The following is a 21196-nucleotide window of genomic DNA, read 5'->3' on the forward strand; positions in this document are numbered from 1 at the left end:
GCCAACTAACATGTAAACCATCTAATATGATTTTTAATTTTATTTTTTTAATTAATTTTTACAGAGGTCCGCGCACCGAGCACTAACCGAGCACTCCCCGTGCGTGGACCTATCGTGTTTTCTGTTATTTTTTTAAAAATAAACATTATTTTTAACCTTAGGAGTCCTTGAAGGACCCCCTGAGAAGGCCTAAGGGGTCAAGGACACTCTACCCTACCCCCTTCCCACGTTTTTAAGTTATATTTTTCACTCTCTTCTGAAACCACAAAATGGCGGCGATAGGGCTCGCGCACCGTGCATTTACCTAGCACTCACAGTGCATGCACCGAGCACTCACGGTGCGCAGACCTATTGAAATTCTTTTTTAAAAATAAAACTAAATGGAAATGGACATCGTTTCCTCTGTAGATACCTTGTATGTTTTAATGCAAGTTATTGTGGTATATTGAATCCATACTGTAGTCTTTCAGGAAAGCAGAAACAGATTTGTTCACATGATTCCTTCCTTTCTCAATGTGTGTTCAGAATTGGCGTAGGGGGTCATGAGTTCCTACTCTGGTGAAACCCAGTTGCTGTTCTATATACTTACTTATGTTGTAAACTAGTGCATCAGAGACAGTCAGTGAGAGAAAGGATGCAGGACACGAAGAACACAAAATTGTATCACTTTGCTACTACCTCATAAATTACATTTAAATAAGTATAATTTTCAAAACATTTTTTCTTTACTAAATTAAAATGTATTTATCAGAATTTTCAAAATCTAAAAGAACTTGTAGCATTTCTTCATCAGGAATTTCATCCGTCAAAGTGTCTGAAAATGATTTGTCAAACTCAACAATGTCTACACATTCCATTAATACCATATCTAGTGTTTCATCAAAAAAATCTGCCATGCTATCTCCTTCATGTTCTTCATGATTTGTTTCATCTATAGGATCAATATACAACACAGAATAATTTGCCTCAATAAACGTTGCTGTTATTTCAAAGAAGATGTTGGTAGGCTACTCATTTTCATTCATCATTTTATGTTAGTGTACTATTAATAGAAAGAGAAACAGCGCTTGATGCATGATTTCCTGCTCTGGTGAGACACACTTGCTGTTCTTTAAACTTACTTATGTTGCAATCTTGTGCATCAGAGACAGACAGTGAGAGAAAGGATGCAGGACATGAAAAAGAGATGTCAAATACACATTTAAGAAAATGTTGGGAGAGAAGGGAAATATTCATGAGTAAACTTACTATGTAACACCAAAAATTATCAGTTTGCTACTACCTCATTAATTACATTTTGATAAGTATAAATTCTCATACAATATTTATTTACTAAATTTAAATTTATTGTTGGAAATTTTCGAAATGTAAATGATCGTCTAAGATTGCATCATTAGCAATGTCAATATTAAAAATATCCCAAAAAGAATCCTCAAACTCAATGAACTCCAAAGCTTTCTTTAAATCTGAATCCAAGGATTCATCATAGAAATCGTCCAAGCCATCTCCTCCATCATAAAGCTCTCCTTCAGGAACATCCTCAATAACAGTCACAAAAATTTCTATAACGATGTCAAATGACTCTTCATTTTCAGCCATTATTGATGTTAGTGTACTATTAAAAAAAAGAGAAAGACAGTGAGATGGTGCATTGGAAGAGTGAGATAGGGCAGAGAAAAACTATTAAATTCTATTAGAAGAGTCACTACTGTGTAAATCTCACACCAGAAATTGAACACCAAAATTTCCTCACAAAACTACCTCAGACACTATAGTCACAAAATGGCTGTGTTTCCCTGGACAGTGTATAGTATCAAGCAAGAATTAGAAATATAAAGCACTGCATCTGATGTTGCCCTACTCAATCCATAAGTATAACAGAAAAACATTAAATAACTAACAGAAAACATTTTCTCTTAACTTAAAGTGAACAACAGAGTTCTCCTTACAAATTAACAACTCACCTTCTAGAAAACTGTTGAACAGTAAATTCTGTCCCAATCTCACACCTCAGAAGTATACCTCAAACACTAAAATCTCAAAATGGCTGTGTTTCCCTCTCATTTCTCATACATATTCAGATACCCAGCCAATCAAATTTTATCACACACAAAATCAAAACCAACGTAACATTTTAATTGGTTCAAATTAGCAACACTTTCAAACTCACATAATCTTCAACCTACCCCCAATGCTCTCTACCAATTACCATACTAACTCTCCACAAAACACCTACCTAAACCCAAAGGTGAAAAAGTCATCACTCAATGTTGCACTCAACCAACATCTAAACACTGAAACTTGTTATTTTAATGTATTTCTTTTTTGTCTTTTTGAGCCGAAGTCCGCGCACGGTGCGCGGACCCCGCGATTTACATTTTTTTATTTTTACAGACCCATGACAAAACCTAGGGGGCTCAGGAATCTCTACCCTGCCTCCTTGTCAACTATTACACTTCTGTTTACAACCACTATCATCTGTCACAAAAACAAGATGGCGGACAACACTTCCTCATTTCGACTGACTGGAATGTTGACAGACGTCCAACAACCAATCAGAATTCCGCGCGCGCACGCTAAGGTCCGCGCACGTGGAAGGACAGTGCAAAGACGGTGCAAGCCCGTGCGCGCACCGTGTCCCGCCTATAGATATATAATTTGAAAGAAGTCGATTTTCTCAACAATTACTAAAGGGATTTTCACCAAATATAGAAAAGGCACTTCTGCATACCAGGCTCTACCATTTTGCCAAGTTTGCAGTAATTCCATTCAGCCGTTCAGGCTGTAGCTGTGTCTAAAGGTCCTATGGAAAATTGCATTGGACTCAATTTCACATTCAATTTTCTCAAAAACTACTGGAGGGATTTACACCAAACATACAAAAGGCACTGCTGCATACCAATCCCTACCATTTTGCCAAATCTGGTGTAATTCCGTTCAGCCGTTCGAGCTGTAGCCTTGTCAGAATGTCCCTATGGAAATTAACATGGGGAAAACACGTTTTGGGTCCCCCCTTTTTTCTCGGCCCCCGCTTGACGAATCCCCCCGAAACTTTCAGGGAAGGAGCGGAGCACAGCGAGGCAAATTTAAGGAAAATTACAGGCAGATCCCTCAATGAAAGCCAAAGTTATTCCCAATAGAATGTTCGGAATTTCCTATGGTAACTAGGTCCTAACTATATATACCTACTGGCGACCGCCAGTTGGTAATATATATATTTATTCCAGCTTCCAAGTCACCAGCCCAATGCACACACACACGTGGGTACCTATCATTGCGGACGTGCTCCCGCATAAATATTCAGCTCCAGACTCCACCGGGTAATTGTACCCTCAAGGAAGACAGCACTCACGGGGGCGAGTTCTGTAATTTTATTCACAACGGACTCAGGACTCACAGACGCGTTTCGGCAACCGACTTTCTGGATGTTTACCAAGAACGCTGGGGCTGCCATTATTAGATACACGTGTACATCAAATTCACAGGGCATTTCCAGAAGCTTAACATAGTAAAAGGACAACATGTTAAACTCACATATATCGTCAGCACTAAAATTCCGCCATTTTTAAATAAGCACAGACAGTAAGCATCTCAGTTCCTACTCTTTCATGCCGATTCATAGCCTGACCGGCCACCATTGAAGATTCGCCATCACAGAGTCTTCACTTCCATTGCGCACCACATAACATCATCCTGCCCTGAATGGGCAATTCTAAGATGCCTAAATATGTCTGACAGATAAAGCCCTGAATGGGCATTTAATACAATCTCTCTTCATGCAATCCGGATATATTCATGCACACATTTTAAAACAAAACCTACTGAAGGCACCATGTTAAAGTCATATACATGATGCATTGCATATAGTTCTACATGGGACTCAGGCTACTCTCATATTTTAAACACAAAAAATAATGATTCCATCCTAAATGAAGATTAAATATACTTATTCTTGATCAATAATATTTCATATAGTACAATCCCTTGGGGTTAAACTCAAGTGAGGAATTATCAGTACACCTACAGAACTAAAGTTGTATGCGCTATATTGTTTTGGACATGAATTCGCTGTGACTGCTGACTTTTTATATGTGTATTTTAACTTTTCATTTTTCACATTTTAGGTATTGGGCACATGTTTATAATCAGTCCACTGTAATCACTGATGCATCACGCATGGAATTCTAATCCCACTTGGGCAAAATTGTTTTTCGACTTTTCCGGCTCCGTGAACACTGATTGGCAAATATTTTATTTGCTACATGCATTTATCATTTTTGTACCAGTGTATAACTGCTTAGTGGCAGAATTGTGTGTTGACCCTTTAAGGCTCTGTGATCATTGATTGGCAAATATTCTATTTGCTACATTTTGAACTAAAGTATAGCTGTGTATTGGCGCTCTCACTATATTAACATATAGGTCAGGTTTCTAACCTGGGGGCCTGTTGTCAAGCGTTACCCTACGCATAGCTTCACAATGTGGGGTCAACAGCTGCTACAGACTTTATTGGTTACAACTAGGGATTCGGACTTGGAGATGAACTTGTGTCAATACAGTATGATTTTGTATGTTTGCAGGATACGGCATTATAGTATCTCGCGCAATTGATCCAAATCATTTATTTTAGGACTCCAGTAAATATCTAATGATATTGATGTATTCAAACATGCACTTTTGACAGTGTTAGGATGGCCGCCACTTTTTATAGTATTAATTCACTATTGGTGTAATGACAGTCCTTTTACTATGTTTGTGGGCACTGGTTAAATGTGTGTGGAAAATTGCTTGACCCTTAGCGTGATCAAGGCGAAAGCAGAAACGCGTTGCTTGTGCAGTCAATAAAAACTTTCACTGCAGCTACCCAAGGTGTCCGTGCTTCTTTCTGGATTAAGTTCGTAGTTTGCATAGAGCAGGGTTTCCGGTACCCTGAGCATGAACAGCCCCGATTGACAGCCTCTACCTTTACTGGGTTCTGAGAATATTATATATATTACCTACTGGCGGTCGCCAGTAGGTATATATAGTTAGGATTTTTTCTCTATGGGATTTTTGAAAATTCTATGTCTAATAACTTTGGCGTTTGTGGACGGAATTGGCTGAAATTTTCAGGAAAATGGAACATTTTGTTTCTGAGCAGCCCCTGACAATTTGGGGGGGTTTCATCAAGGGGGTGGCCGAGAAAAAAGGGGGGTCCCAAAACGCGTTTTTCCCATGTTAATTTCCATAGGGCGGTTGGCCTCACTTTTAGCTCGAACGGCTGAATGGATTTGCACGAAACTTGGCAAAATTGTAGGGACTGTTAGCCCGATGTGCCTTTGCTAGGTCTCAATATATGTGCTCCAGTGGATTTTGAGTAATTTAGGTTCAAAAAAAGATATATATCTGGGCGGAGCCTAACCACACATCTGATCTGATTGGCTGTCAGCACTTCATCCAAGAAGTGTTGGCAGCCATCTTGGGACCAATATACATGATAGCACCTCATTAAAAAGCATTGTAGTTAATAGAGGGTTTTAGGACTTTAGTTACATTATAAATCATTTGTTGATGGTACCATACTCGTTTTAGGAATTGTGGTGGGTTCTAAGGTGATTTTACCATGTGAAAAAACCTTCTGCTGTGATATCATGAATATTGTTTGAAAGAAAACTAATATCTCATGATTTTCCCACAGTGGTTTGGAAGGGGATCTATAAGCTAAACTGAAAGCATATTTTCTGTAAAGTCACATTATCTTTCTCAGTCATGTGAAAATGAAGTCTGACATTCTCAGTAAAACATGTACATCCAACAAGGACAGAGACTGTCAGTTGATTCCTTTGTGCTCTACTGCAGCCTCCTGAAGTGTTCTAAAGAACAACTAGAGCGCTAACAGTCCTACGTATTACAAAGGTATAGCACACCTGGAGCCATCGTGATGGGAATAAAGTGGTAACTCTTAAAACATTTAATTTAAAAAGGAACAAAATGAGGGGGTATATTATGCAATAGAAGGTATTATTAGTGCTGCAGAAAGAAAAATTAGGGCACATTTTGAGTGACTTTTCAAATCCTCTTCTATTTCATTAAAAAATTCTGACATGCAGTCTCCCAAAATGGCCACCAGAGACAAAAGAGCCCAAATGTAGCCCAAATATCACCCAGATGTAGCCCAAGTATAGCCCAATGACAGAATGTCCCAGAGTGTTCTAAAGAACAACTAGAGCGCTAACAGTCCTACTTATTACAAAGGTATGGCACACCTGAAGCCATCTTGATTGGAATAAAGTGGTAACTCTTAAAACATTTATTTAAAAAGGAACAAAATGAGGGGGTATATTTTGCCATATGAATTATGATTAGTGCTGCAGAAAGAAAAATTAGGGCACATTTTGAGTGACTTCTCAAACCCTCTTCAATTTCATTAAAAAATTCTGACATACAGTCTCCCAAGATGGCCACCAGAGACAAAAGAGCCTAAATGTAGCCCAAATATCACCCAGATGTACCCCAAGTATAGCCCAATGACAGAATGTCCCAGAGTGTTCTAAAGAACAACTAGAGCGCTAACAGTCTTACTTATGACAAAAGTATGGCACACCAGAAGCCATCTTGATTGGAATGAAGTGGTAAGTCTGAAAACACTCAATTTAAAAAGGAACAACATGAGGGGGTTAATTTTGCCATAGAAAGTATGATTAGTGCTTCAGAAAGAAAAATTAGGGATCATTTCGAGTGACTTCTCAAATCCTCTTCTATTTCATTAAAAAAATTCTGACATGCAGACTGAAACATGCACTTTGAATACCAGCAGCAGACGTCCCTGGTGAGCAGTAGCTTTACTACAGTGATCTAATGTGCAACTAGAGTGCTAACATTCAGAATTTATGGCAAATGTGTGACACATCTGAATGCCTTCTTGATGGAACCAAAGTAAACAAGCATTGAAAATGCAATAGATCTCGCCCTCGTTTAAGTTAAAGCCATTCTGTTTGTAATGAGGTGGCTTTTTAGCTTTGCTTTTATTAGTGTTTTTTCAACTTTCATGTAAATAACATGCATCTGTATGCATATAAGTATATGTATGCATGCATTTATGTTTGTATTTATATAGATATACAGATGATATATGTTTATATATATATGTATATATATATATATTCACTGAAAAAACCATAGGTTATAGACCATATATAGTTAGGAATTAGCATTTACAAAACTTTGAAAATTCACTGAAAAAACCATAGGTTATAGACCATATATAGTTAGGAATTAGCATTTACAAAACCTTGAAAATTCACTGAAAAAACCCTAGGTTATAGACCATATATAGTTAGGAATTCGCATTTACAAAACCTTATTTTACTCACACAAAACCATTGAAATTCCATATATAGTTAGTTGCACTAACTATATATCGCGCACCCGCAATCCACTGCTGATGATGTCACATATTACATCATTCATGACATGGCAGTGACATCACTGATGACATCACTGATGACATCTCAAATGACATCACTGATGACATCACTGATGACAACATCCAGTGACTGTATGTTTCTGTAAAGTTAAAATATGTCTTACATATTGAAGAATGAGTGGATGTATAAGTGTCTGGATGAAGGATTTAGTAGGTGCCTGACTGACTGTATGAGTGAGTGATTAAATGTGTCTCACTGAGTGCATGGGTTAGTGACTAAACTGTCTTAATTTGTGCATCATTATGTCTGTGGTTCTGTAAACTGTTGCATGTGTTGATAAGTAGCTATATGAGTAACTATATGGGTTATTGATTGGTTGCCCAAGTATTTGTATGGGAGACTGAGTGTGTGTGTGGGTGGCTGGGAGGTGTATGACTCTGTGCATAGATGTGTGAGCAGTTGATTCACTAGATGTATGGTTTCAAAAGTGCATGTGGAAACAGCTGTATGGGCGGTTGACTGTGTGCATGAGTGTATTGGTGAGTGAATGGATATCTCAGTGCTACATGTCAAAGTAAGTACATATGTAAAACACAGTACATGTGAGAGTTGACATATATAAATAACTGTGCATAAGAGCCAGTGAATGTGTGAGTGGCTGTATGGATCATTGTGAACTTGTATCAGGGATTGTATAAGAGAGTAAATATGTGTTAGTATATCTTTGAATAAGTAAAGTTTGTATAACTGTATAGTTGAGGAAATGGAGGTGTGATTGATTCTTTGCATGACTGACTAGGTGTGTGAGTAACTCCATGGATTAGTGACAGTCTGTGAGTGTCTGTTTACACTGATTGTATCTAAGGTTATATTAGAGTCTGAAGAGGTTCATCGTATTATCACATGAATGATATCATCAGTGATGTGATCAGTAATGTCAAATGAGATGTCATCAGTGATGTCATCAGTGATGTCATTGGAGATGTCATCAGTGATGTCATTTGAGATGTCATCGGTGATGTCATCGGTGATGTCACTGACCATGTCATGAATGATGTAATATGTGACATCATCAGCAGTGGATTGCGGGTGCGCGATATATAGTTAGTGCAACTAACTATATATGGAATTTCAATGGTTTTGTGTGAGTAAAATAAGGTTTTGTAAATGCGAATTCCTAACTATATATGGTCTATAACCTATGGTCTTTTCAGTGAATTTTCAAGGTTTTGTAAATGCTAATTCCTAACTATATATGGTCTATAACCTATGGTTTTTTCAGTGAATATATATATATATATATATATATATATATATATATATATATATATATACACAGTTATAGTTAGGACCTATTTTCCATAGGAAATCCGCAACATTCTATTCCCAATACCTTTGGCACTGATTGACGAATCTTCACAGAATTTTCACAACTCGTGGGGCGCTCCGGTCCGCTCCTATTCTGAAGGTTTGGGGTGATTCGTCAAGCGGGGGCTGAGAAAAAAGGGGGGTCCCAAAACGCGTTTTCCCCATGTTATTTCCCATAGGAAATTTTAGACACAGCTACAGCCCGAACTGCTGAACGGAATTACACAAAATTTTGCAAAAAGGTAGCCCTTGGTTCAGAAGGCGCCCTTTTTTTTTAAACGGTGTAAATCCGTTCAATAGTTCCTAAGAAATTCAAAAAATAGTGGTGAAAAAATCATTTGCCCATAGGAAACTTTAGACACTGTTATAGCAAAAACTGCTTAAAGGAATTACACCAAATTTGGCAAATAGGTACTGCTTTGCTCAGAAAGCGACCTTTTAAAAAAAATCAGTTCAGTAGTTTTTGAGAAATTAAGGAATAAAGATAGTGATATCTATGGCCGCGGAGGATCTGCGCACCCTCCGTGCATCCTACCGATCACGAGCTGCATGCTAATTGGCTGTCAACACTCCAAACCAGGAAGTGTTGGCAGCCATCTTCTGCCTTGGTAGAACCGAGGCACAAGAAATCAGTAAAACTAAGGCGCAAAAAACACCCTGAGCCCCTAGGCCTGCTTAGGGGGTCCCACAAGGACCTCCAGGGCCCAAATTATTTTTTTTTCAAATCGGCTCGTTAGTATTTAGCCCTGGGTGGGCCAAATCCCGGGGGCAATATATTTAATGTAATGGGGGGCCCAGAGGGTCCCCCAGCCCCGGGGACCGCCACCCCCTGGGGCTACAAAAAGAAATGGGTGGGGGCTCAAAGGCCCCCTAAGCCCCGGGGAACGCCACCCCCGAGGCTTAAAATTTGAATGTGGGGGGTATCTAAGCCCCCGCAAGCCCTGGGGACAGCCACCCCCTGGGGCTTTAATTAAATATTTGTGTAGCAGGGTGCACACGGCCTCCGCTACCCGGGGGACCCCCCACCCTCAGGGGTTTTTTAAAAAACAATAAACCTGTGTGGGGGGGCTTGAGCCCACTCCACACGCCCCAGGGACCGCCACCTCCCCGGGGCCCTAAATATTTAAACTAGGGGGTCCGTTACGGACCTCCAAGCCCAGGGACCACCAGCCCCGGGGCTTTGAATTAAGTGGGAGGGGGTTACAGTGTCCCAGGGTGCCTTGCGGCTCCCGTCCTGCCATAGCAAACTTGCTTTGGTATTTGGAAGAGAGAGCAGGAAACCTGCTCTCTCTTACAAATACCAAAGCAGATTGCTTTTCCACATGGGGAGCTGCATCACAGCAGCTCCCCATGTGGAAAAGCAATGCCGGCTACTGCAGGAGGCGGGGAGCCGGCTGGGACTGTGGGGGCAATGGGGCTCCCCCCACGGTCCCCAATGAGGTGGCCAGGCCCCTAGGAATGGGTTCCCTGCGGTCATAAGTGGCAAGGGAGGGGGGCCACATGGCCCCTCTCCCAATAATAATTATTAAAAAAATTATAAAAAACACTCAAAGGAGATCCCCGGGGATGGGGTTCCCGGGCCATAAATGGCCTTAGCTCCAAAAGAATATTTTAAAAAATGCCCAGGAAATGGGGCACGGGAGGGGGGGCCCACACGGCCCCCTTCTTGTTAATATTTTTTTAACATTGGGGGTCAGGCCCTGGGGGCTGGCGTCCCCAGGGCCCAAAAAATGTAAAAATGGGGGCGACACAGCCCCCATTCCAAATAAATGTATTTAAAAAAAAGATACGCGGTCGTGCCTAGGCCCCTCCTCCTCATGGAACTCTGTTTCTATTTTTGAATGTGTGTATCAAAGGTTATATTAGGTGAGACGAGGTCTGCCACTATTACAAGGATGATGTCATCAGTGATGTCATTTGAGATGTCATCAGTGATGTCATGAGTGATGTCACTAACCATATAATAGTAATGTAATATGTGACGTCATAAGCAGTGCATTGCGGGCAGGCGAGTTATAGTTAGCTGAACTATCTATAACAGGGGAATTTCTATGGTTTTGTACAAGTGAAATGTCCAGCTAACTATAACGCCCCTGAAACCTATGTTTTTTTCAGTGAATATATAATTTTATATATATATATTATATATAAACATAAAAACATATATGTTTGTGTAATGTATACATGTGTGTTTGGCAATAGTATGCGTAATAAATGTTTTGTGTGGGAAAGGTTTTGCTGTGGAGGCTGTTTCCTGGTGTTCAAGGAACAGGAGACTATCATTCTGTGCTTACATACCCAAATCGAACATTTTCTTAAAAGCAGCCCTTGTTCCTTAAATGAACTGGTGCTGTTTAATAAAAAATCCCAGTTGGCAAGACATTGGGAGAGCAAGCAGTTTTCTTTTGGATTACTGCTTACTCCAGTCAATGCTATTCCACTCACTTTCCAAAGAGGAATCTGTCCAACGAGAACAGCACACTCTTTGCAAGTCAGTTACCACCTCCTTTTAGGCATTTTCGAACTGTTGGCTGGTTTGAGACCGCAAAACATTGAAACATACCATCTTGAATCGTAGTAGGAGACACCACCGTCACACTGCTTCCTATTTGCTCTTTGCTGTGGGACAGTAAACCCATATTACGAGTTGGAAATTCATGTCCAACTCTTAGAATGTGTACAATATGTACTACATATTTATTTTGCCTTGGCGAATCCTGTGATTTTTCAAACAGCAGGGTTTGAGACTGTGACAGTGTGAGCCCGCAGTATATGTGGATTCGGGAGTGCTGACAGGTTTGTTGCAGCGGGAGGAGGCGGGTGCAATCTAAGCTCCTAAGTGTACTTGGAGATGGCTTTCTAGTCTAGTCGATAAAATGAATAGTAGATAGTGAGGTGCACTCGCCAATTCTCAAATGGTTGAAAAAATTATTTCATTAAATTAACAAGCTTTTCTTGGTGGGGTGCTACATTATGTACATGTGTTGGCTAACAGTGAATATAAGAGCAAAGGGATGCAGGCAAGAGTCTGCAAGTAATGCATGGCATACACTAATGATGAGGCAACAGATATTTATGCACTGATTGAAGAAATAAGACTTGTTGACACACACGGAGGATCCACTATACAGAGATTGAAACAACTAGAGTACCTTACCCGTAGACAATTGAATCAACGACTACATGCTAGCACATTAGTACAATACCACCGTAACAAAAGGATTCCACGGGGCTTAAGAATAGCGTTAAAACCAATGCTATTTAGGTTTCACCTAAACCAACAATTTATGGACAAATGGTTTGCCATCCTCAATAAATGCTCTCTTGATTTAATTTTATTAATCATTGAGGAATTATCACGCACCATAAAAGATCTGGATGAAGAGATTTACAACCTGAAGACAGAATTGGAAAATAGCATAGAACCACAGACTTGGACAGTAACACCAGAAGATTTGAATCAAAAATGAGATCGGTATAATCGCGAATTATAGGAAGGCAAGATCAGGAAATATCGTCGCGATACAATAGATTACAAATTAAACGAAGTGTATACTTGGGCCGAGATATATGCTAAGAAAAGATATACAACACCAAGGACCAATACGTCAAGTAATGAGAGTATTGCTACAGATCAGGATGCATCGTCAACTCGACAACCAGTGAGCAAAACAAAAATTACACCGGCCACACAGATAGAGTTAATTACAAAAGCAGCACCAGAGCATACAACCACTGTTTCCACTAGCCAATCATCTTTTTTGTTACAGGTACTGGACTCAGGGCAACCACCACCAGTAAACGAGGAAGCAACAATGGGAACAACAATCGCAAAACTAGGCGAGGACAAGGGAAAAGTGCTTCGCCGGGGGAAAAATGTAACTTGATAATTAATATATCTTCAGTGCCATTAACGCAAAAACAATCAGCAATTTTGAATAAAGGCATGTCCTTTGTTCCAACCAACGACACGAATGCTCTGGAAACAAATGTAGCACTGTATAAATGTATGCAAAAACTTCGGTTGCAACACTATTTTTCCAATGTCATCCAAGACATACCAGACAGAGAAGAGGAATCTACAAAAATATTCAAAAGTAAGAGCAAATTCCAGCCACCGACTTCACATAAAATCTTAGATTTTTTTGAAGATACTGTAAAAAGGGATCTAGTGAAAATCAAGTACAACAAACGAAAAAATTAGAATTTCACTGAACATGATCGCCTACTGTACAGTCTATAGTCCAAAACAAGGATCTGACATTAAAACCACCAGACAAGGGCGGAGCCCTGGTCATAATGTATACAGTGTATTACAACCAGAAAGTTTATGATCATGTACAAGACACCAATACATATATGATGTTGGACACAGACCCTACATTGACTCTACAAGGCATGTTAAAGCAACTTTCGACAGAAGCTGAACAAACAGGAGTTATCAACACACGAATTAGATTGTTTCTCACGTCACAAAACCCAAGAAGACCTAAGATATATATGACTCCGAAGATCCACAAACACCCTACAGATCCCCCTTTTTGCCCGATTGTGTCGGGCTGTAACTCGATCTTTGAGCCATTAGGAGTATATTTGGATCACCATCTCCAACCGTTTGTGCAATCATGGTGCACATATATTAAGGACACCACAGACTTTTTAAACAAACTCGAGATCATGCAAAAGTTCTTCAACAAAGACTGGATACTCTGCACCATTAACGTCACGGCGTTATACACATCAATTTCACACACAGAAGGAATGGAAGCCACTGAATGGGCATTACTGCAGATGAATTTACCTCAAGACCTGAGTATTTTTCTCTTGAAATTACTACACTTTTGCTTAAATAACAGCTACTTCAAATGGCAAGACAACTTCTATGGACAACTAGCAGGTACCAGCATGGGTTTTTCAGGGGCGCCCACGTACGCTAATATCTTTGTGGCGAAATTTGAGCAAGAGCATATAATGTCACAGAACACTTGGACGGACGGGTTGATACAATATTGTCGATATATTGATGATATTTTTCTTATCTGGTCCAAAGAACAAAGCTCATTGGAAAATTTTGATTAAACAGTTAAACACCAGAAATCCTAGCTCCATTAGTGCATCAGAAGTCAATTTTTTGGATGTTCTAATCACAAAGAGCGCCATACTAAACAAATTAACCACAGACATATATACAAAACCGACAGACAGGAACAGCACACGTATGTACTCCAGTTTTCATCCCAGGACCTTAATTACTAATCTTCCATATTCTCATTTTTTGCGAATAAAAAGAATATGTTCAGAAAATGACGTACTGGAAAGACAAGTGAAACAGCACACAACCAAATTTAAGGATAGGGGGTACCCCCCAGAGATTTTGCAACAAAGCATGGATAGAGTAACAATCAAAGACCGACGCACACTTCTGGCCACTACCACTAAAAAATCCACTACGGCGTTTACGTTTGTTTCTAAATTTTCCACATCTTCCAATCAAATCAAGAATAGCATCAAGAAAAGGTGGGAGCTCTTAAGCAGCGAGAAGGAATTTAATGGTATATATGAAGAGCAACCTATATTTGCGTACACACGTGAAAGAACCTTATGGACATGATCAGAACACCACCCAAACGCCAACAACAAGAAATTTACAAAGGAACCACTAGATGTTATAACTGCACACACTGTAATAATATCATATTGGGCAATACATTATCTCATCCAATCACGGGGAAGAAGATTCCACTTAAAGATTCTGCAAATTGTGATTCCATGCATTTAGTGTACTGTCTCAAATGTCCATGTGGCAGAGCATATGTAGGTAAAACAGAGAGGAAATTAAAAACAAGACTAACAGAACACAAGAGTACAATACGTACCCACAACAGATCAGCTCCAGTTGCAAACCACTGGTTGGAAGCGCAACACAATATAGAACAGTTACGTGTGCAAATAGTGGAAATTGTATCTAGAATTGAGGGACAGGATAATTCCAAAAGATTACTTCAAAGGGAAGTATATTGGATAGACCACCTGAAGACACTAATGCCAGTAGGATTGAATGACAGGTTAGATCTTAGTTGTTTCCTGTAACTTAGATTAAGAATACTATTGATTGATGTATCAACATAGTAACCCGTAGGCACAACACAATCATTTAGAGATACACACTGAATGATTTAAAAAAAGTACTGGATATATGATCTGATTTTGGCAAGTACTACCTGTAGGTTACTTCAGCGTATACACATCATACAGCAATAGAGCAAGTACCACCAAGTATTCACCAGGTTCATACACATGCATCAGGATTCAGGGCTGCATGTCATGAGTATTTAAGAACCCACGATTAGGTTCTATATAAGCCTGGTATGGGCATAAACCATTAACATATGAGTACACAAAATAGAGTCATACCAGCATTTTAGGTATAACAAAGAACTCTAGAGTTAATGATAGGAGAACAGTATGATTTTTTCATGTATAATTTTTGTTGGTATTTATGACACATGTATTAGGTCCTGTATTTGTACTAGACCATTATGGCATTCATTTTTAGGCATGAAAATATTTGTCCGGCTAAATTGTATACAATACTTTTCATGTTCTATCCTTCTTATGTTTATCCTTTTCTTTTGTTAACTTATCTTTGTTTCTTATATTGAGGACTCACAATACTTGATGTAAGCATGAATACTATCACACTGGTACTCCAGACTTGGACTCATACTAATGCATTACGCTTTCACCACTTGGTACACGTTTTTTAGACCACATTATCAACATTATTATTTTTATTTTTTATTTTTCCTATAGATAACGTAACATAGTTGTGGCTCTTGAACATACGACGCTAAGATACAGCGTGATGACTGATTTTGCCTCTCATCTTCAGTAGCTTTTTCCTTTATCTCATTCAGGGTTAGATGTCATAAGTTATAAAACTCAGAATTTATTTCGATATGCATAGTTCTCACACAGTGAAACTACATCTCCCACAATTCTTAGGAGGAATTTTTTTTCTCCCGCTCCCAGGACTCTTTTATACCTGTATGGTATCCTTCCGCGCCGGTTCAGAAAGAGAATAGTTAGTGAATGCCACAGAGGTTTTGGATTACACCCTGGATTTTTGAAGTGCTTTACTCAAGGTACGTGTCATCGCAGCATGATTCACAGAATAGTTTTAAGAACTGCTGAGACTTTTGTTACGACGTGACAATAATAGTTACGGTAGTAAGTTTTTTATGCAGGAGCAGACAGATAAGCGCCGTTATAACATCAGTTCACGCTGCCTTCAAGTATGTGATATGAACAAGCTGACCACAGGTACCTTTACTTGCGTTTGTGCACTAAATATATAAATATTATCGTAACCCAAGCATGGATTATGCATAGACCGTCTGACAGACAGTTCCACTACCTTTGAAAGAGAGGTGTCTAAGAGATGATAATAATTTTTTTCTAGTAACCCCCAAGTGCAACACATATTTAACTTGGGAGATAGATACTTTTAGAGTTTATCTGACATATGAATGTAACTTACACCGCCACACGAGACAGTTTTGAGAATATTAATTTATATAGGGTTTACCACTATGTGTATATGAATGATTATTGCACCGCAGTAAGGGATATAGATCAGGAAGAGTTATTGCGAGGGAAGTCATTTATGCATATTAACAGCCAGTTCATACACACTTGTGTACTTTATTACAGGAACACGCGTGATTTCACACCTAAGCAACAGTACAATCCAGAACATTTTTAGATCCAGGTACCTGATGGCGCATCTTTCATACAAACTGATAACACAAGGGAATAAGGTTTGGTTGCATGATCACAGCTGAGATGTGCATTCACTGACTCTCACGAGAATTACTATTCACGAACACATTTTTTCAATAAAAATTTTTCTTCTTACATTCCTTTCTTTTTGCTTTACATTTTTAAGCAAGATATTCACTACCTCTATGATGGCGACATTGTATATTCATTCTTCCCCTTTTTTTCACATTTTACTTGGGATATAAGGACTCTTCATTGTTTTCAGCATGCACCCTCCGTTGTGTCGCATATTAAACGGATGCCAACTGTACTACTGATTGTAATTAGATGCATTGATGTTTTTAGGATATCTCCCCTGATGAAGGGAAATTTCTTTCCCGAAATGCATTGGGCATTGGACTCCAAGAATGACACACCAACATTCATATGAAGAGCATTTCATTGGCATTTAGGATTTATTGTAAATAGGCTTATTGTATAACTAATGCTATATGTTTTGAATTGTTAATAGACAGATAAAACATTTAACATTATGACATGTGCATGATGCAATGCACCATGGGATTTTACATTTTCAAATATTGATGATACAATTGTGAAACGAAAAAAAAATTCATGAAGATGCTTTTGAACAATAAATGTAAATAACTACTCAGAAAATATATTGTTTTTGTGTAGATTGTGGAAAATAGTTTTTTTCCCAGGGAACAGTGCGCATTACTTGCAGACTCTTGTCTGCATCCCTTTGCTTTTCTAGTCTAGTCCTCACGCAGGCGAGATGGGCACTAAGGCTATATGTTTCCAGGCTTCCCTCCACTCCCCCTCTTTTTCTCTTCTTTGTTTCTCACTTTGTTTCTCCTTCTCTATACTTTCTTCTCACCCCCCTGATTTTCCTTACTCCCTTCCTTCTTTCAAGAAGTTTTATATGTGACTGCAGTTGTTGAGTGGGCGTGGCTGAGTGCATGATGAGGCTAAGGGTAGATGGGCACACCCATGGCTCACTGGCGAGGGCACCAGTCGGGGTACCTCCTTATCCCAGCAAGGTGATAACAGTGGTGTGACTGTGGTGTAACCGAGTGACAGTTGGCGGAGACCACAGTTGCCTGACCTCCATGGCTCTTAGAGGCAGTAGGCACAGATATTTTTGTGATGTTGTATGACCGGGTGTGTGTGGAAATTGCAAACATGTTTGTATTTTGTGTAAACGTTTCTTTTTGTGACCGGATTGTGGAGTGACTGTTTGTTTTTACTCACTCCAGGTCCTTGGGGTGGGAGTGGCGGGTTGGTCTATGATTGAGGAGGAAAGTATTGCTCCTAATGTGTTTACTCAGGGTGGGTGGGGATTTTAATGATCACAGTCTTTTGTTAGGAGTGCAGCATTGGCGGGGTGCATATGGTGGAACTCTGCAAGACCTTAAATAAATAGATGGCTCATTTTAATTTTGTAACCTGGAATTTACAAGGGCTCAAGTAGTTTGTAAGGAGATAGAGGGTACAAACTTATCTTAGTAGGCATCGGATTTACATAGCCAATAGTGCAGGAAACACACTTTTCAAACCCAGAGACTCAAAAACTATTTATAAAATGAAGAGGTCAGATGTTCTCCGCCACATACTGTACCTATACCCGAGGGGTGGTGATTTGGGTGGCCCCGCAAATCCCCTTCCAAGTCACTTGTTGAGTAGCGGACATAGTAGGGAGACATGTCTTGGTGCATGGAGTGTTAGAGGGCACAGAGGTTTACCTGCTGCATGTCTACACACCAAGTGCAAGATGACAGTTACTTTTATCTAGATCTGTAGAAGCATCTATTGCCCTATGCTGGGATTCCAATGTTGTGGCAGGTGATTTCAACTGCGTGTTTGATGGTGCATTAGATAGACACCCACGGAAAGCACACAAAAAACCTAATATGTCAGTCGCTCTTCAGAGGTCATGGACCGCCTGGGTTGTGTGGAAATGTGGCGTTTGATGCACCCAGATAAATGGGGCTACACGTGCTGTACCCCGGCATGCTCAGTCTTTAGCCGTCTTTTGGGGAGATTACTTTCGGATCTCTTCCCTGTATTATTGGAATTGGGAATGAGGAGCGGCCGACCGGGAATCCCTCTTTGGCACCTGCAGCCTGAGGCCCTGAAAGATAGTATATTTTGAGAGGAACTCAGGGAGGTGACCAGAGGCTATTTTCACACCAGAGTGGAGTGGACTGAAGGTCATGAAATGTGGGGAATGCCTGTCTAAAGTGGGTGATATGAGGAAATGGTTAGAGAAGGACCTCTCAGAGGCGGAGAACACATTGGCCACCCTACAAGATAGGAGCCCTGTTGTGGAGGCGTGCAGTGAAGCCTTACTCCATGCCCAGCGCAGGAGGGGGGATATATGGGTCAGATCAGACTACCTGGTCTGACTGGAGTACCATCAGCTACTGCACAGAGAAAGAGATAAATCGGGAAAGCTGTTGGCATGGCTCCTCAGGAGAGAACGCCTCCCCTGATTATATTGCCACTAAGGCAGGCAGATGGTGGCCTCATCTCCACCCAGATGGCCATCAAAACCTTGTTATGCATGCACCTGGAAACAGTGTATGGGGAGGACAAGGTGGTTAGTAGGTCTCATATAGGTCGGTTCCTTGATGATCAAGCACTCCCACACCTTGCAGATGGCTTAGGTGATGAGCTAGGAGGTGAGATTCGTCTTGAGGACCTCTGGAGGCGGAGCAGAATATGGCACGCCGCAAAGCCCCAGGCCCGGATAGTCTCCCGGTGGAGTACTCTCAGACATTTGCAGACTTATAGCTTCCTAGTTTGTTGGAGACCCTACATGAGGCCAAACAAGTGGGGATTCTTTGTTCCTCCATACGGGAGGCCCAGATAGTTATGCTCCCCTAAACCAGGCAAGGAACCACATCTGTCTGGCTCTTACCAGCCCCTATCTATTTTAGGGGTTGACAGCAAAATATTGGCTAAGGTACTGACAATGCGACTGGGTAGGGTGGTTACGCAATTGGTTCATGAAGATCAATGCAGGTTTATGCAGGGTAGGGAAATCCTCATCAATTTGCGCAGACTCTCGCATATATTACACTCCACGGGTAGGCATGAATGTACAGGTGGCTGCGGTTGCATTGGACATCGAGAAAGCCTTTTATGCCCTGTGGTGGGACTATCTATGGGAGGTTCTGGAAAGAATTGACCTAGGAATGGATTTTATCTCTTGAGTTTGTTTACTGTTCTGTCAACCAATCACACAAGTCTGCAGTGGTGGAGTGGACTCTGCACACATTTCTATAGAGCGGGGCACGAGACAGGGATGCCCGTTGTCTCCACTCCTTTTCACACTGGCAATGGAGCCGCTGGCAATCCAGCTGTGGCGGGACATTGCCTGTTGGAGCTAAAATGTGGATGGTCGTACCCATGTCATATCTTTGTATGCGGATGGCACTCTGCTTTATATCCATCATCCAGAGGTTGCTGTGCCTGCCCTCCTGGACATACTGTCTGCATTTGGGGCAGTATAGGGGTTGGTTATTAATAGCAAGAAGCCACCCTTAACAGCCTTCTCATCTCCCTTGTATGGCCCGGGAAAGGCAGCAGGGTGAAGATGGTGATATTAAAGCTGGATATGGGCCAGGGGGGCCTAGGCCTTCCAGACCTTTGCCTTTAGTACTTCGCTGGGCTCCTTTAATATGCGGCACAGTGGTGCACTGAGGGGCCAAATACAGAGACAAAACTATTGGCTGACTGGGGCGCCGAGGCAGACCTCCCAAGATATCTTATGATGGGCTCACATTCCCCCTGGATTGTCTATTTATGTTACATCAGGTTGCTTGGGCCTGGGAACGTGCTGTCACTCTTGTACTATGAAGGGCCCCATATGCTTGATCACTTCCCCTAAAATGGCTTTACAGCTTCCGTCACATACGGACGGTGATGCACTTGACCGGATGGTTTGATGGTAGATGTGTGCCGGCAGGTGCCCTATACTTCAACAGGACTCCCCCCCCCTCCCCCTCCTCCTTTTGCAGATTTGAGAGAATGTTATCAAGTCCCTGAGGGGCATTTTCTACAATAGACAAAAATATAACACTGCACATGAGCTGTGGATCGCCTTCCCTAAGGAGCCAAAGGAATCTCACACCTTGATGAAGATTTTGGATCCGGGTTCATTCAGGGTATTGATCTCCAGTCTGTACAAAACCTTGAAGGCGGACTGCAGAGATGATGTCTCAAGGGTCCAGAGCATTTGGTTAGAGGATCTCCCATTGCCTCTTACCTCGGGAGAGTGGCAAAAGGCATTCACACAGATTCGGAAGGTGACCAGCAATGCTTGTTTTAAAGTGACCCATTTTCACTACCTGCACCGCACCTACTTGATCCCACACCGACTTTCATGCTTTAACCAAGTGCGTGCATCAGTGTGCCCCTGAAACAGGGTTGGGTCAGCAAACTTTTCACATATGTTCTACACTTGTCCTCACCTCCAGACTTACTGGGCAGAGATCCTGGAATTATTGCGAGATGTTACAGGAATCCCAGTTCAGGCATCGATCAAGAACTGTCTTTCAGGAGTTTTACGGTCCCCCACCCGAGGACCCGTATGCAGTATACATTTGTTCAGTTGGGGCTAGTGTTGGTGAAAC

Source organism: Lissotriton vulgaris, chromosome 6 (assembly GCF_964263255.1).
Source record: "Lissotriton vulgaris chromosome 6, aLisVul1.2, whole genome shotgun sequence".
NCBI classification, from domain to species: domain Eukaryota; kingdom Metazoa; phylum Chordata; class Amphibia; order Caudata; family Salamandridae; genus Lissotriton; species Lissotriton vulgaris.